Genomic DNA, 15,920 nt, shown 5'->3' on the forward strand with positions numbered 1-15,920 from the left:
TATGTTTAATTTGGTTAAGGGAAAACGCCATTCTACAGGGTGGCCCCGGGGCCACATGGCGAAAGAGAAGCACTGAAGTTTGCTGCCATTGAAAACTTAGCTAAACTATTTACTTATTTATTTGTAGCAAATTGTTGCTCAAGATGACATCACAGTGATGTCATTTTGTTTTTTATATTTCGTAACAGTAAATTGTCTGAATTTTAGAAGTTTTTGATTATTTCTGCATGAAAGTAATGTGTTTATTATTATAGGCCATGTGTATCGCCAGATGGCGGCACTTCATTTTGTGCAACTGATGCAAATAAAGTTCACATTTGTGTTTGGGACAAAAAGTCGTAGAAGTACGCCAAAAATCATGCACATGCCTTTATGCATTTTTAAGATATGAGCAATCAAACGTAGTGGACCCGTTTTTTTTTTTGGGGCCACCCTGTAGTGTCCATGAGAGGCGTAAACATAACAAAATCAATATGTTTCCAAACGAAGACAAATTGATGTGGATGTGGACGTGGCCTTAATCTCGTCCTCCTCCACCTTGTTCTTCTCCACCCTGTGGACCTCTGTGGCCAAAGCAGGTTAGGGTTGTCATAAACTTAGAGGCCTATCATTTCATCTCCACACAGAATAGAGAAATATAATATGTTTCTTTCCATCTCCAAATTGCCCTATGCTGAACCATTGTGGAAATGTCAGGAGCTGAAGAGAAGGGGGTGGAGAACAAGCACTTGTCTTCATGTGTTTTGCGGTGGAACCAAGCATCACAGCAGTCCACATGCAGGAGGGCTGCAAAAATATACAGGCCTGACCAAAACACTCCCCTCTCATTTCCCTTTCATTTCCAAAACCTCAAGCACCACCAGTCTTTGTGCAACACTCGTAAAGAGAAGCCAGAGGAACAAATGTATCTGCTCAGTGTTTCTGGGGTATAAATATTACTGTGGCATTCGCCCCAGGATAACCGCTGTGGCAGGATAGAAAAAAGCGGCCAAAAAATTTCCATCCCTAATGTAACAGAAGACAAACACGCCAGATACAGTATTTTGTCTAGTGAACTTGAGGGATGCTCTCAGCTTTCTGTTTGATGAAACATACAGTACATGCACACTGAAACATAACCTCAAGTGCTCAGATGGTATCTAAAAACAAGAATTAAGTGAGGTTTTTTGAAAGTATGCACATCTCAGGGCTTGATTTATTGAAAAGTACCTGTTCTGGTGCAGAGAATGGAGAAAGGGTTTATCTAAGCATGAATTGTAGAGATGTTTTAGGAGCCAGAGCATTCGCAGAAGCACTGCTGTCCTGTCGCATCATATCAGCAATGAAGGGATTACACATCTGCTTTGAATGACAAGAAAATGCAAACTCCTTATACATTACAAACCGGCATTTGCTACAAAATTTTCCAGTGATGTAGCATCCTTGTCTCTTTTTTTTTTTTTTTTTTTCATTTCACATTTCTTTCACAGCCAAGATATATGCTTAAATTTAGAAGGCACTAATCGATTAAACAGACTTGGGGTAACTCTAGAAAATGTAATTATTGTTTAGTTTGCATGAATACACATCTATATAAATCATAAAGCCACAACACAAGTGTGAGAGTCACTGTAAAGCTTTCCACATTGAGTTTGACATATTGCAAGCAATGATGTCATAATGCCTAAATAAGCGCACATTATGTGAAATCTTGAAGAAGCGATATACAACTCTCCTAACGAAGAACACCAGGCAGATTTTGATGGGCCGTTTTAATTGCACAGGAGAAAAGGGTTGTTAAAACTGTAGATTGCTTTTATCTTGACGAGAGACGCTCAGGATTAGGTCTCTTCAGTCGGCCCGCATTGTTTTGGAAGGGGGTGGGGGGGGTATGCAACAAGTTTTTCAAATGAGATGTTAATTAAGCAAATGGTGAATTAGAATATACCAGTACAAACCAGCCCATTGGCATGAAAGTGTGGGAATGGGGAGACTGGGGGAGCCAGCTGCACCCCTCTCTTCAATCACCAACCAAATCCCCCCTCATCTTCCGCCCCGACTTCACTTGTGCCCTGTGCCTCCCTGCAGGGCACTGACATATTGTCGCTGAGCAATAGTCTGACGCATAACATTACCTCGGCCTGACTGATGCTGAAGGGAGGAATAGGTGTGCACGGAAAAGACGCTTCTTTTTGCTTAACACTAAATCCTCACCAAAGCTTTAGTGTGCAACTCTTGATGGGACAGCCCCATAGAAACAGCCACTCATGAGTCTATAATGGAACATAAATGAATGAATGGCGATTCACATGCTAATAGGAAAAGAGGAGGAAAGGGAAAGTTTTGTTTTTTTCACAAATTTTTCTATGTTTCTTGACTGCTCAACCAGCATTTTGTTAGTTGCAGCTTGCAAGTTTAACTCTTTCATTGGGGATCCGTAAATGTGAATTGCCAAAACTTTGCAAGAAATGCAAAGAGGGCTCATAGAGATCATTATTCAATTGATAAAATGACTTCAGAATTATTTAAGAGTTGTTTGAGTTCAAAAGTGTAGAAATAATACATGTTGCAAATTCAAAAAATGTAACAAATTAACCTGGGTCTTAGGGCTGCACAATTAATTAAAACAAATAATCGAGATTACAATTACAGCTGTCGAAATTGTCAGTTACATCATTCCATTTAGGTGTACTCCCATTACGCCAACATTTTCTATTTACAACATATTTTTTGGGCCGTTCTAAGGCAAATCTGGCATGTTTAAATTAGTCTAAATGCATATCAGTATTGCTCACAATCTAAATTATACTGTACAATGTATTCAAAATGTGAATAAAACTTTTAGTTTTACATGCGGTTATAATATTAAAGCAGGTAAGGAACACCGTTCTCAAGTTGTTTTGATGCATAGCCTACATACTGTAAATAATATGGCATGCAACTGCCCCAAACAAAATAAGTATTTAATGTAAATTCTATTAATTGAAATGTCAATTATGTCAATTATGATTCTCGTCATAATCGTGCAGCCCTACTGGGTGCTTATTGTTGTTGAAAAATACGAGAAAAAATGGCAGTGAAATCCAAAACCATTCTAGCTGCATCTTGAACCCCATCAGTTGGAAAAAAAAAATCCTTTTTTAATACCTTTATTCAATGTTGTTCATGATTTTCGGTTACATTAATGGTTCAAATGTGCATTCTTCAGCCTATGCAGATGCAACTCATGAGAATCTGAGTAATTACTGACTGTTCATAGAAAACTGTGTAGTTAAAGATACACAATATGAGTTTTATGGTAATTAGTGGTATTTTATAAAAATGAATGAATAAATAAAAAATCCTAAGAATCCATGAATTCCATGAAACTAAGAATGTATATCATTTGTTAACAGTAAATACAATAAGAATTGTATTTCTTACTTTACAAATAATTCTTCTTCAAAATAATCATTAATGGAATCAAGAAGGAGTCGGAATTGGAACCGGAATCATTCAATACCACACAATTCCCAAGAGGGTGACATTTCAGGCCTGAGCTCAATACAAACCTGAAACCAATTCTGTTTCTACACCACTTTCCTTTAATACAGTCAACTTAGTTTTTGACCAAAGCAAACAATCTTGTTGACATGAAAGTGTGTAAAAGTGTATGACATATCGACAGCCCTGCCTCCATGGCTGGCGTAGTATCCAGTACCGCATCCAACTAAGTCAGTCTGGGCCTTCGTCCAAACTCTGACCAACCAAATTACAGACTTCATCTCGACACCCGCTCTCATACTGGTCACATGCTTTTTCATGTAAGCTCTTTAGATGACCTCTGGCTATTCGAGTAGAGAAAACTTCCAGTTTTTCAGCTGCAAAATTCCTGCGCAAAGCAAAACCCAAAACACCAGTAATTTTTTGAAGTGCTGGAGATTACATTTTCAGTGACAATACTTAACTGTTGATGTGAAATACCAACAATACTGACCGGTAAAGGGATAGTTCACACAACAATGAAATTCTGACATCATTTACTATCCCTTTAAGAATTTACTTTACAGCACAGCTTCACATCGATGCTGACAACTCGGATCCTGCTGACAATCCTCGCTCACAACCTCTGTACATTTTAGAGGACACCGCCTTGCATGGTGTCTGTTTTAGAATTAAAGCATTTGGATGATATTAGCTTATCTGCATCTCTCCACTCCCTCTCTCCTCTTACCACCCTTGAAAGCATGTGGTGACCCAGGGATGTGTAAAATGGGGTCCAAATGAATTGCTTGGCCACTTGAGCTCCTCTTCCCATTACAGCGTGCTGCCCTACCTGTGTTGAGTCAGCAGTGCGCTCACTCTATCCATCTAATGGACAGCGTTGGAATTTAATTAGCAGGAAGCCGCAGAGTGGGCCACCTGAAGATTCCCCGGGACAGAGGAGCAGCAGAGCAGTGTGTGTGTCTCTGTGTGTGTCAGCCACCAAAGAAAGGACACTTGAACTGTCTCTGAAATGCACTGCGAAACCAGACCTCCAATGCAACGTATGAAGGTTTGTGTACAAGTATAAAGTATGGATATTTTAATGACAGTTTAGGACATAGAGAGAAGGGCAAAGGAAAGTCAACTAATTTGACCATTTACAGTGGTCCCAAAAATAATTTTGACATTTAAAGCTGGGTTCGCACTGTAGGATTTTGCCATCATATTTCAATGATTGTAAACGATTTCTCTCATTTTAGGGTAAAATCTGCATTTTTTGCTTGATTAGTGTGACCGAATGTTCAATGACGGGCAATTTGGAGGCCTGGGTAGCTCAGCAAGTAAAGACGCTGACTACCACACCTGGAGTCGCAAGTTCAAATTCAGGGCGTGCTAAGTGACTCCAGTCATGCTTCCTAAGCAACCAGTTGGCCCGGTTGCTAGGGTGGGTAGAGTCACGTTAGGTTAACCTCCTCGCGGTCACTATAATGTGGTTCTCGCTCTCGGCGGGGCACGTGGTGAGTTGTGCATGGATGCTGAGGAGAATAGCTTGAGCCTCCCACACGCTAGGTCTCTGCGGTAACGTGCTCAACAAGCCACGTGATAACATGCGCGGACTGGTGGTCTCAGACGCGGAGGCAACTGAGATTCATCCTCCGCCACCCAGATTGAGGCGAGTTACTACGCCACCACGAGGACCTAGAGTGCATTGGGAATTGGGCATGCCAAATTGGGGAGAACAGGGGAGAAAATCCCCCCCCAAAAAAAAGAAAAAAGAAAAAGAAAATGACGAAGAATCTTAGCCTACAACGAAGTTCTAGCAGTGCCAGAAATTTGCCATCACAATTGTGCAGTGTGACTGCACCTAAGACGGCCAGATAACATAAAACACCCAGTCAACACTGTCAATCGGGATGATTGGGACCAAAATCTTGACATAATGGTGCCATGGCTTTTACCCAAGATCTCACTAGGATAATATCGTACAGTCTAACAGGCAACTATTGTTAAGGACAGTATAAATCATACAGTGTGTGCCCAGCTTTAGTCAAACTTAAAAATGTATGACTTTCAATGCATTAGATAACAAAATACAAAAACCTAAAAAAACAAAATACTTACATTTTGAACATCTATTGCTTTATGATTTAAAATCAAACAAATTTTTGTGACATGGTATGCTTAAAAAGTGTTCTTGTTCTTTCTTAACAATAAATGCCACTTGGTTTGATATTTTGTTATCTAATGCAATGACATTTACACATTTTTACAAGTAGGTATAGCTGCAGGCTGGATATCTCCAAATGGGGGTGGAATCTCCAAAAGAGGGCATCACTCACAACTAGGGTTAGGGAAAGTGTTAGATTAGGTAAGGGGATGGTAAATTAGTAATTGCTCATTTTTGCCTGCATGTTCACCGCAGGAGGAGTTGGGTTGGTTGCAGTGTCAGAGTTCCTATGTGTGCCTTATCTTTGTTTTTCTAACTTTGAACTGTATATTGGCTCCTTCCAACAGTAGGGCAAAGAATGGCTTGCAGCAAATGTGAGTTGCAGCCCTGAGTGGGAGGGTCATGTCTCGCTTATTCCAAGGAAGTGCTTCATACATGTCACATTTCTTGGAATATTGACTTTATCCACTGAAATGTGTATTTAACGATTCTGGCTGACACGATAGCCTTAATCACAGATAATGCAATCCCTGTGCATGTATTCATGTACGAATACATTTGCAACAAAATTATGGCCAAATCAAATAAATCTCGGACATGGTTAGAGACTGGATGAGCCATGTTTGACTGCATAATAATTGAATTCTGTATTATTAATGCCACAAGTTGCCACAAACAGTTTAAACGGTTGCAATCCTTGGCAAGAGAAAACGAAGATTTCTAGAAGGGTTTCTGTCCACCTAAGTTCACCTAAATATGTAGCACATTGCTCCTGATGGCTAATAGAGCGCAAGAGTCTAGTTCCAGAAGTAAAAATCCCATTCATTTTCTCCATAGGCGTATTGATTTTTAACAGTAACTTATAAACCTTTAAAAATAGACCTACCATGAGCTCAGAGGTTGTTAATCAATGATATACTATATGCTCCTGTAGAAGATATCAGACCACGTTATTTTAACTTTATTAAAAGAAAAATGTTTATTAGTGGAATTTATGGTAAATAACTACACTACCCACGATCCTGCATCCGCAGAGATCCACCAATCAGAGAAACGCGGCCAACAAGGCGCACCAAAAGAGCTCTGCCGCGACCGCTCACTTCCATGATGAACTGCGAATGCCACAACCAAATTGCCAATTAGATTATGTCATTTGCATTGGTGTAGTCGGGGCCATACGCACGTATACGCTGTATGCTTTTTTCCCAGGGCTGTTTGCGTACGGTATAACGACTTCTAAGGATCAATATTTGCGTATACCCTCGGTATACCCACTTGTTTTGCTGCTTCAAAAGTCCAGAATCTACTGTCGTTAGTTTCTCTTTAACTCTATTGGATGCATGTTTTGTGAAACTGGAGATTCTTTGTTGTATTTGGTGCATTATCACTTGAATTCTGCCTTTCCTTGCCCCTAACAACAGTTGTCGCCGCCATCATCGACTTGCGGGAATTTATGACAGTGAGTGGAGAGAGAGAGTCACCCTCACGCTGAAGCAGGATCAGGTAAAATGAATCAATAAAATATGCCAAACATTCTGTAAAATAAGGAATCATCCCATAATTACGGGAAAAAAATGTGTTCCGTATGAAATCCATACGCAATGCTATTTGTCCCGTATTTTAGCATCACACACCCAAACTGCTGAGAATGTTTCACAAATCGAGAGAAATGGACCTGAAACACACACACCTTTCGCGTGAGTTGTGTGAGATATCAGCTGTTGCTTTACAAGGACACTACACTTGACAGAAACGGCTGGGAGAAAGATCAGTGACAATCAGCGTGTTTTCTGTCAGAAGCAACATAATTTTGTCAAAATCATATAGCATTCGAGTGCATGTTAATTGTTTCCCACCAATGAACACCAGTAAACACACCTATTCATGACATGCCATTACATTTTATTGCATATGTCAGAGCTTGTTCTTGTAGAGAGAGAGAGAGAGAGAGAGAGGTAAAAAAAATTGCATTACTGCATTAATTCAAAATAAAAGAACAGTAGTACAGGTTTAGTTAAAACACTTAACGCACTTAACTGGGCAATGGTAAACCACTTTTTTGGTAGGACCACACCACTGGTCATTTGCAATGCTTTGTGGGATTTTAGTTCATGCCCTCATGAAAGACGGTAAGTACACAGTCTTGTACCTTTTTCTTTTTGTCAGAATTTTCAAATACTTTTTTGCTTTTAATCTTAATTAGATTAATTTTAATGGTGCGATTTATCTCAGAGCTGGTTGGTTTTGTTTATGGCTTAGAACTCTTTTATAAAGGATTTTGAAATTGAATAGGTAAAATACTTCTGGAATCAAGACGGCAGAAAACGTGGGCGGGCTGTGTTGCTCTCTGCTTTAGTATACCAATAACGACCACAGGTGACCATGGCCAACAGGTGGCACTGTGATTTAACCCATCCATTTATCCACAGATTATACTGTGCATGCCTTTGACTACTGTTGGTCCATAAATAATGCCTTGAACTTTGACTGGCACTGACACAAGAATCTCTAAACAATATTCTATATTTCACAACAGAGTGCCACATTCTAGCATGCCAGTTGTTTCCCAACTGTGAAGTAATACAAGCCCCATGAGTGGGAGCCTTGATGCATTAGTCTTAAGACTGGAGCTCATCTCTGGGAACATATAACAAAAGGCAAGGAACACAACTTGTGGTTTGGGGTCTCTCTTTCAAACATGCATGCAACTAAAGGGTCTCTCCCATTCTTTTTCAAATCTAACCAATTAGCTTGGCCACACAGCTCCCCGTTCCCAGATGGTTCACAGCTAATCAAGTGCCGCTTTTGTTTTGTCTGTGAAAACAGTTTTGGGATTGAAGTGTGGGTGAAACTCAGCCTGCGATGTTGCTCATGAAAAATGCACTCCTTGATATATTTAACGAAGCTGAAGAAGAATTTCGCTCAAGTCCCGATGATGCCTGTTGGGAGTTGTGAAATTTTTTATTTTATTTTAGCGTAATTCAGATGCATGACTAATGGATCGATGCCCCCGAAAACTCTTTCTTAATGAGTGATCCTTACTCATATGGTGAGTCCGGGAGCAACAAGCAAGCCACTAATCACCACTAATTAAACAGTAACTTTAGCATCTGACTGAATAAATGAAAACTAATAATTTGAAGTACATTATTTAGAAAAGCACAGAGAAAATATCCTTTCCCATGATGCTTTGCTTGGCCCGGGAGTTTAAGGACTGTAGCCTAATGAAAGGCACGGCTTGGGGTTAAAATGTTCGGCATTCTTTTATTACGCCATTTGAATTTCCTCCAAACATGATCGCTCAGCCATTGAGGAGTCCCTAAAAGGACGATGTTTACATTCTATCCAAATCCAAAGCAAGAGTGAACACGCTAATTGGGAGTGCGTTCATTTTTTCCGAAGGGGTGCCATACTCGCAGCAGAAATGAGGAACAGAATGGTGCCAGAGCTTGGGGTCCGGCTAGGAGTGTGCCATAGCCTTATTATCCTTATTTGTTTATTTATTTATATCTCTGCAACACAGACAGATGGAGGGACCGGGGGCAGTTCTGGGGATAAATAGTTCAATAATTTAAAGTCAATTCCATACTTAGCCCACCCCCTCCCTCTGCTTTCAATAATTAAAAACAACATCTGACAATATGAACATAAAAACTGTAACAAATATGAAACATAAACTTGCTTAGAGAGCAAACGCGCTGTTGGCAAATGGCTGCCCTGTAGATTTCACAACAACACTAGCAAGTTTTGTTATGCTCGTAGAAGTCTTGACAAACTTAATAAAAGTTCTTAAAAACTCCCAAATGTCTTTCTTTGACAGACAGACAGACAGATATATAGATAGTTTTAGCAAGTCAAATTCTCAAGTGTAATATTTGAATCTAATTTACAAGTGTTAATACCACTAATCCAAGTATAATGTAATGAAGTTTTGTGAAGTTCATTGCTTTGCACAGACAGTGCAAAGCAATAAATCTGTGCATTGCTCAGCAGCAATTGGACATAACGGGTATTGGGACAGACAAGCAATTGAGGTAACATATTCCCTTTAACACAGACACACATAAATCGCACAAACACACACACACACAGCATGAGAGAATCTTGTTCAGCTGCACACCCCAGTCTTTCTTCTATATTTTACCAGCCATACAGTAGTTTATTTTCCACTTATTTTACCATCTGTAGCAACTTTCCCCCTACAGACACTCACAGCTGTCGTGTTTCATGTCTGCACACTCCTTTATATATTTTAGCATAAATGGCTGCGGCATACAATAGTGCCCCACGCCTCAATCTGGTCTGCATTCTTCTCTTGGCAGTGGGTCTTTCATGATGCCAGGGCCAGATACGCCAAACAGCACAATAATGTAAAAACAGGCCATTTACGGTGAAATCTGATTTTCCTGTAAAAGTGCTGTTTACTTAATTGTTTACAAAAATAAATTGTGCTGGGTTCGAAATAGGGGTGAGAATCAGCAGGGAACTGGCGAAATGATAACATCACACTTTATAACTTTATGTTTAGTGTATTGCTAACTTCCTGATTTCATCGTAGAGCCATAAAGCAGCATAGAGCATTAGCAAGTCAGTGTCATAAAAATAAAAAAAACTTAGAGAGGGAACAGCGTACCTGTGTTCTAGCGTGCTTATCATTTCTCAAAAAACTTCACAGTCTAGCTAATACAAAAAGAACATTAAAAGGGGATAGCGTACCTGTGTTCTAGCATGCTTATCATTTCTCGAAAACCTTCACAGTGTAGCTAATACAAAAAAAAAACTTGAGAGTGAACAGCGTACCTGTGTTCTAGCATGCTTAACATTTCTCGAAAACCATCACAGTGTAGCTAATACAAAAAAAATAAAAAAAAATGAGAGGGAATAGTATACCTGTGTTCTAGCATGCTTATCATTTCTCAAAAACCTTCACAGTGTAGCTAATACAAAAAAAACATTTTGAGAATGAATAGCGTAACTGTGCTCTAGCATGCTTATCATTTCTCAAAAACCTTCACAGTGTAGCTGATACAACAACAAACAAAAAAACATTGAGAGGGAACAGCATACCTGTGTTCTAGCATGCTTATCATTTCTCGAAAACCATCACAGTGTAGCTAATACAAAAAAAAAAAAAATGTTGAGAGGGAATAGCGTAACTGTGCTCTAGCATGCTTATCATTTCTCGAAAACCTTCACAGTGTAGCTAATACAAAAAAAAATGTTGAGAAGGAATAGCGTACCTGTGTTCTAGCATGCTTATCATTTCTCAAAAACCTTCAGTCTAGATAATACAAAAAGAACATTAAAAGGGGATAGCGTACCTGTGTTCTAGCATGCTTATCATTTCTCGAAAACCTTCACAGTGTAGCTAATACATAAAAAAATATATTGAGAGGGAATAGCGTACCTGTGTTTTAGCATGCTTATCATTTCTCGAAAACCTTCACAGTCTAGCTAATACAAAAAAAAAAAAAAACTTGAGAGGGAACAGCGTACCTGTGCTCTAGCATGTTTATCATTTCACAAAAAGTCTAGCTAATACAAAAAAAAAAAAAAAAAACATTAGGAAATTGCTTACTTTTGTTCTGGCATGTTTATAATTTCATGAAAATCTCTTGTAGTCTAGCTAATAAAAAAAAAAAAACTTTTTGAGGGAATCGCAAACATTTGTTTCTGCGTTTATCATTTAGCGAAAACCCTCACAATCTAGCTACACAGAGGCTCTGTATGGACATCCTTAAAGAATATACAGGGTGACCTAGAAAACATGGGGCCACTATGTTTGATTGCTCATACCTTAAAAATGCATAATGCGTTTGCACGATTTTTGGCACACTTCTACTACTTTTTGTAAACATCAAAATTACATCACTGTGATGTCATCGTGGGCAACAACTTGCTACAAATAAATAACTAAATTGTTTGTTGGGAAATAAAACGGGGCCACATGGCAAAAGAGATGCATCAAGTTTGCTGCCATTTAAAACTCAGCTAAACGATTTATTTATTTATTTGTAGCTAGTTGTTGCTCACAATGACACGTGACAGTGACATCACTTTGTTGTGTACAAAAAGTAGTATAAGTTCGGCAAAAATCGTGCAAACGCCTTTATGCATGTTTAAGACACGAGCAATTAAACATAGTGGCCTGTTTTTGTTTTTGTTTTTTTGGGCCACCCTGCAGACAAGCTAAAGAACTGAGCGCTTGTTGACCTAATGCTGCAGTGCGTTTCATCTTCACATTTGCATGAGTGGTGGTCAATATCTTTTTCCTCAAAAATGTTAATGTAAAAAATGCAACTAAATATCTAAATTCTTTGGATCAGAATATCAGTACAGTACTGTGAAGTAAAATTCAGTACTTATTTTGATTTGAATGCATGGTCATTGTACTAAATTTCAACTGTATGCGAGATCCAGCATTATTCAGAGACACCGCTGCATGTTGCTGCAAACACTCTACTGATCAATAGGCAGTGACATACTGATCAAGCATTATAAAGCAGTGTGACTGGTCGCAAATCAATCTCCACATCACATGACGACAGGAGATCCAATTTAAGAGATTTAGTGATGAAGCAGGCTCAGTCTGTCAGTTTAAATCCAGTTTAAGGACAGCTAAAGAGGCTTTTGGTTTGCTAGGATTCATTTTACTACTTTCGTTTAGTGCAGAATGTACAGATAGAGGATGGCACATTCCTGAATATCACTTGGGTTTCGTTTCTGAAGCAGAGTAGAGCATGCACCATAAAGTAGGTTAACGTGGGCTTCTTTGCCTTGCAATCAATGTTGTACCTATGTTAACTAACTGTTAACCGCCTCTTAAACATGGAATCCCTTGTTACGCATAGTCATAAACTGTGTTGTGAACAGCCTGGTGGACAATTACAATTTAGATACCTAGCAATAAAAGAAATGTTGTTTTTACGATGTTGTTGCCAGAGTTGTCACAAAAAAACCTCTAATAATTTTTTCCATTTTTCTCACTCTTTACCAGAGAAGTCCATGAGCTGTCTGCTCACCATTCAAATGAAATCCTCATCAACTACAATCAAAGTTTCTCACTGCAAAGGCCTTGCAATGTCTCGTTTGCTACCGGCTGGGGCTTAAGACAATGGCACTCTTGTTGAATGGCATATGCACACAAAGGCACCATTCTCAGAAGTTAGCCAAAGTTGCTGTTCTGTAATGAACAAGATGTCTGCTATTGAGAAGTCTAGAACAGTCTGATCCATTAGCAGACACTCTACATTCCTTGATATGGATGAAAAAACATTGAATAAAAATGCAACCACTGTTAGATGTTCAAATAAAAAAAGCAACAAACAACGAAACTCTAGTAGCATCCATACGCCTTTTATTCTTTTCAAATTGTTATTTAGTACAACGTCTCAATAGAATTTACATCAACTGAATGTTTGCATACACAAAAAACATTTAATCCTCCGTCACTCGCATTTACGCTTATTAAATATTTTAGCTATTCTGATCATGATTTCAGGTACAGATTAGTAGTAGTAAAGTACTCTTACTTCCGTTTAACACATTTTACCATATTTAAATCAATTGCACACATCAATTCCATAAATTTGTGTGGGTTGAAATGCATTCCGAAGCACTTTCATCATACATAACTACCCCAACATAAGTAGCATTAAATAAATGGGTGAATAAATGAGCGGAAAAAAAGGACAAGAAATGCCAAAATAAAAATAGCCGATCTCCCATCATGGGGCCCATTTCTCTCTCAGTAGCTGTGCGCTGGGACGACTGAGGAGTTAATACAAAACTAATTAGCAAAAATTGACTGGTGCCAACACCCCCCCATTCTTTTCCTGCCTCACTACACAGGGGGACAGTGGTAAGCCCATAGCACAGGTGTACCGCTCACGCCGGCTTTAGATGACAGCCCACTGCCTCGGCACTCTAAACCCTTCACCGAGCTTCCTGCGCCATCGTTATGTCAGCAAGGAAATTGAGTGTGATGAGCTGCGTTTTTAAAATGAAATTTTGCAAGAAAAGGAAGGAAACAAAAATAAAGGAAATGAAATAAGATAGGAAGAAAGGACATAATTAAGCAAAAATGTTAAAAAGGAAGGAAGGAAACAAATAAGGAAGGAAGGAAGGAAATAAGGAAGGAAGGAAGGAAATAAGGACAAAAATAAGGAAGGAAGGAAGGAAATAAGGAAGGAAGGAAGGAAATAAGGACAAAAATAAGGAAGGAAGGAAGGAAAGGAAAAAAGGAAGAAAGATGGTAAATAGGAAGGAAGGAAGGAAGGAAGGGAGGGAGGAAGGAAATAAGAAAGGAAGGAAGAAAGGAAGAAAGGATGGAAAGAAGAAAATAAGGAAGGAAGGAAGAAGGTAAGTAAGGAAGGAAGGAAGCAAATAAGGAAGGAATGAAGGAAGGAAATAAGGACAGAAATAAGGAAGAAAAGAAGGAAATAAGGAAGGTAGGAAATAAGGAAGGAAAGAAATATGGATGAAAATAAGGAAGGAAGGAAGGAAGGAAATAAGGAAGAATAAGGAAATAAGGAAGATAGGAAATAAGGAAGGAATGAAAGAAATATGGATGGAAATAAGAAAATAAGGAAGGAAGGAAGGAAGGAGGGAAGGGGCAGAAGAAAAAGTGAAAGATAGACAGACAGAGAGACTTGAATGAAAAAAGAATGAAAGAAAGAAAGAAAGAATGAAATCACTAATAATAAGAAAGGACAATCATTTTGGAAGCACAACAACCGTCAACAATGAAAAAAATCTCTGCAACGCATTACTGCACAGTACAGATTTGTGTTGCGATTGTTGGCATTTAAAACCCTGTAACTGAAGCCAGCGAATATGGTCCAAATCTGCGAGGAAAGATCGGCACTGACAATGCACATTAAATGGATTACATGAATTTGCCTCGCAATCAGGTTTAGGAGAAATGTACCCACTAAACAAAAGTGCTGTGCAACAAAACATCGTACAATGTTTCCGTCCCAGAACCATCTGCTTTGTTTAATCCAATCACATTGCGACAGAAAAAATGGTTCAAAAGGAGGTCAAATGCAATGATATTAAAACAGATTGCGCTGTATCCCATGATTGGATCGTGGTTGGTCCTACAGGGGGGTGGTTTGCACAATCTGTGCAGAAAAGTTACAGTGCAGCAACTTATTGTGTGTGCAACTGCATGACGATGTATTTATGAATGGGCAACAACCTCATTTTATATGAATGGTGCTGTGTGAGCATGTGTGTGCGGTGAAGAGCGCACTGGCATGGTCATTGTTGCAGTAACAGGGTCGGCTAGTGGGATTTGCAGAGCGATGCCGAAATGAGTGCAGAAAAGTAGGGGAGGATGGGTGCGAGGGGGTGGGGAGGTCCCAGCCCACAATGTGTACTGCAGTAACCACAACAAAGGCTGTGGTTTATCCCACAATCGCCTTAAATAGATCCAAATTATTGTTATTCCTCATTCTGTGGAAAGGAAGAGGAATATAAAACGGCTGGAACACAAGATGTGCCAAAAGTCAGCCTGAAGATATCGGTGGATTCTGTTACTGCCGTAAAAAGTATGATGATAAAACTTAGTAATGTAGTTCCCTTGTTAACATTCTGCCTCACATCTTCTTTTGCGTTCCATGGGAGAAAGTAAGTCATATGTGTTTGGAAGAACATGAGTTTTGGTTAAACTATCCCTTTAACACCCTTGCTAATGACCGTTCTCCAAAAATTAAATTCAGCCAAGTTCCAAGAACTTAAAATGAATTTAAAAAACGTATGACAGGACTTGAACATGGGGAGCCTTAAGCATGCGTCATCAAAGCTAACAAGTTTTGAAATACACTGTAAATCTGTTTAAGAGCTCAAATGGAAGTGGGTCAGACGTCTTTACAAACATTACACACGCAAACGGTTTGTTCGATGCAGCCCTGGGTCATTTAAGGTAAGTCCAATATAAATTTCTATCAGGCTTGCTGGAAATGTACACACAGGCCCAGTCTCAGGTTTGTTATCTATCTAAACCAGCAGTATCCTTCCATTGTGTAGAGGGATTGAAAACAAAGTGCAATGAGACACAACCACAGCTAAAACCGAGTAAAACTGCATTAAGCTGACACATCAATACAGGGATTTCAGAAAGCATTAATTGAGTTTAATTGTAAAAGTATATGTATATGTTTATTTTACCAGTGAATTGTGCTTGTTTTGAGTGAATATCAGTGTAATTCTTCAATTTGACACAATACTTAATTTTTTATGTTTGTTTTTTTGGCCAGGTACTTTCCTTTACGAAGGAAATAGTTCAGTCTTGGACTTGAACTTG

The 15,920-nt window shown here is 39.0% G+C and overlaps 1 protein-coding gene across 1 annotated transcript in view; it reads right to left on the reverse strand.

Annotated features, from left to right (window-relative positions):
* Nucleotides 1-15,920, reverse strand: part of LOC127437993 (nuclear factor 1 A-type-like) — a 190,320-nt gene that overhangs the window by 164,165 nt on the left and 10,235 nt on the right. The gene's annotated exons all lie outside the window — the stretch shown is intronic.

This window comes from Myxocyprinus asiaticus, chromosome 49 (assembly GCF_019703515.2).
Source record: "Myxocyprinus asiaticus isolate MX2 ecotype Aquarium Trade chromosome 49, UBuf_Myxa_2, whole genome shotgun sequence".
Taxonomy (NCBI): Eukaryota; Metazoa; Chordata; class Actinopteri; order Cypriniformes; family Catostomidae; genus Myxocyprinus; species Myxocyprinus asiaticus.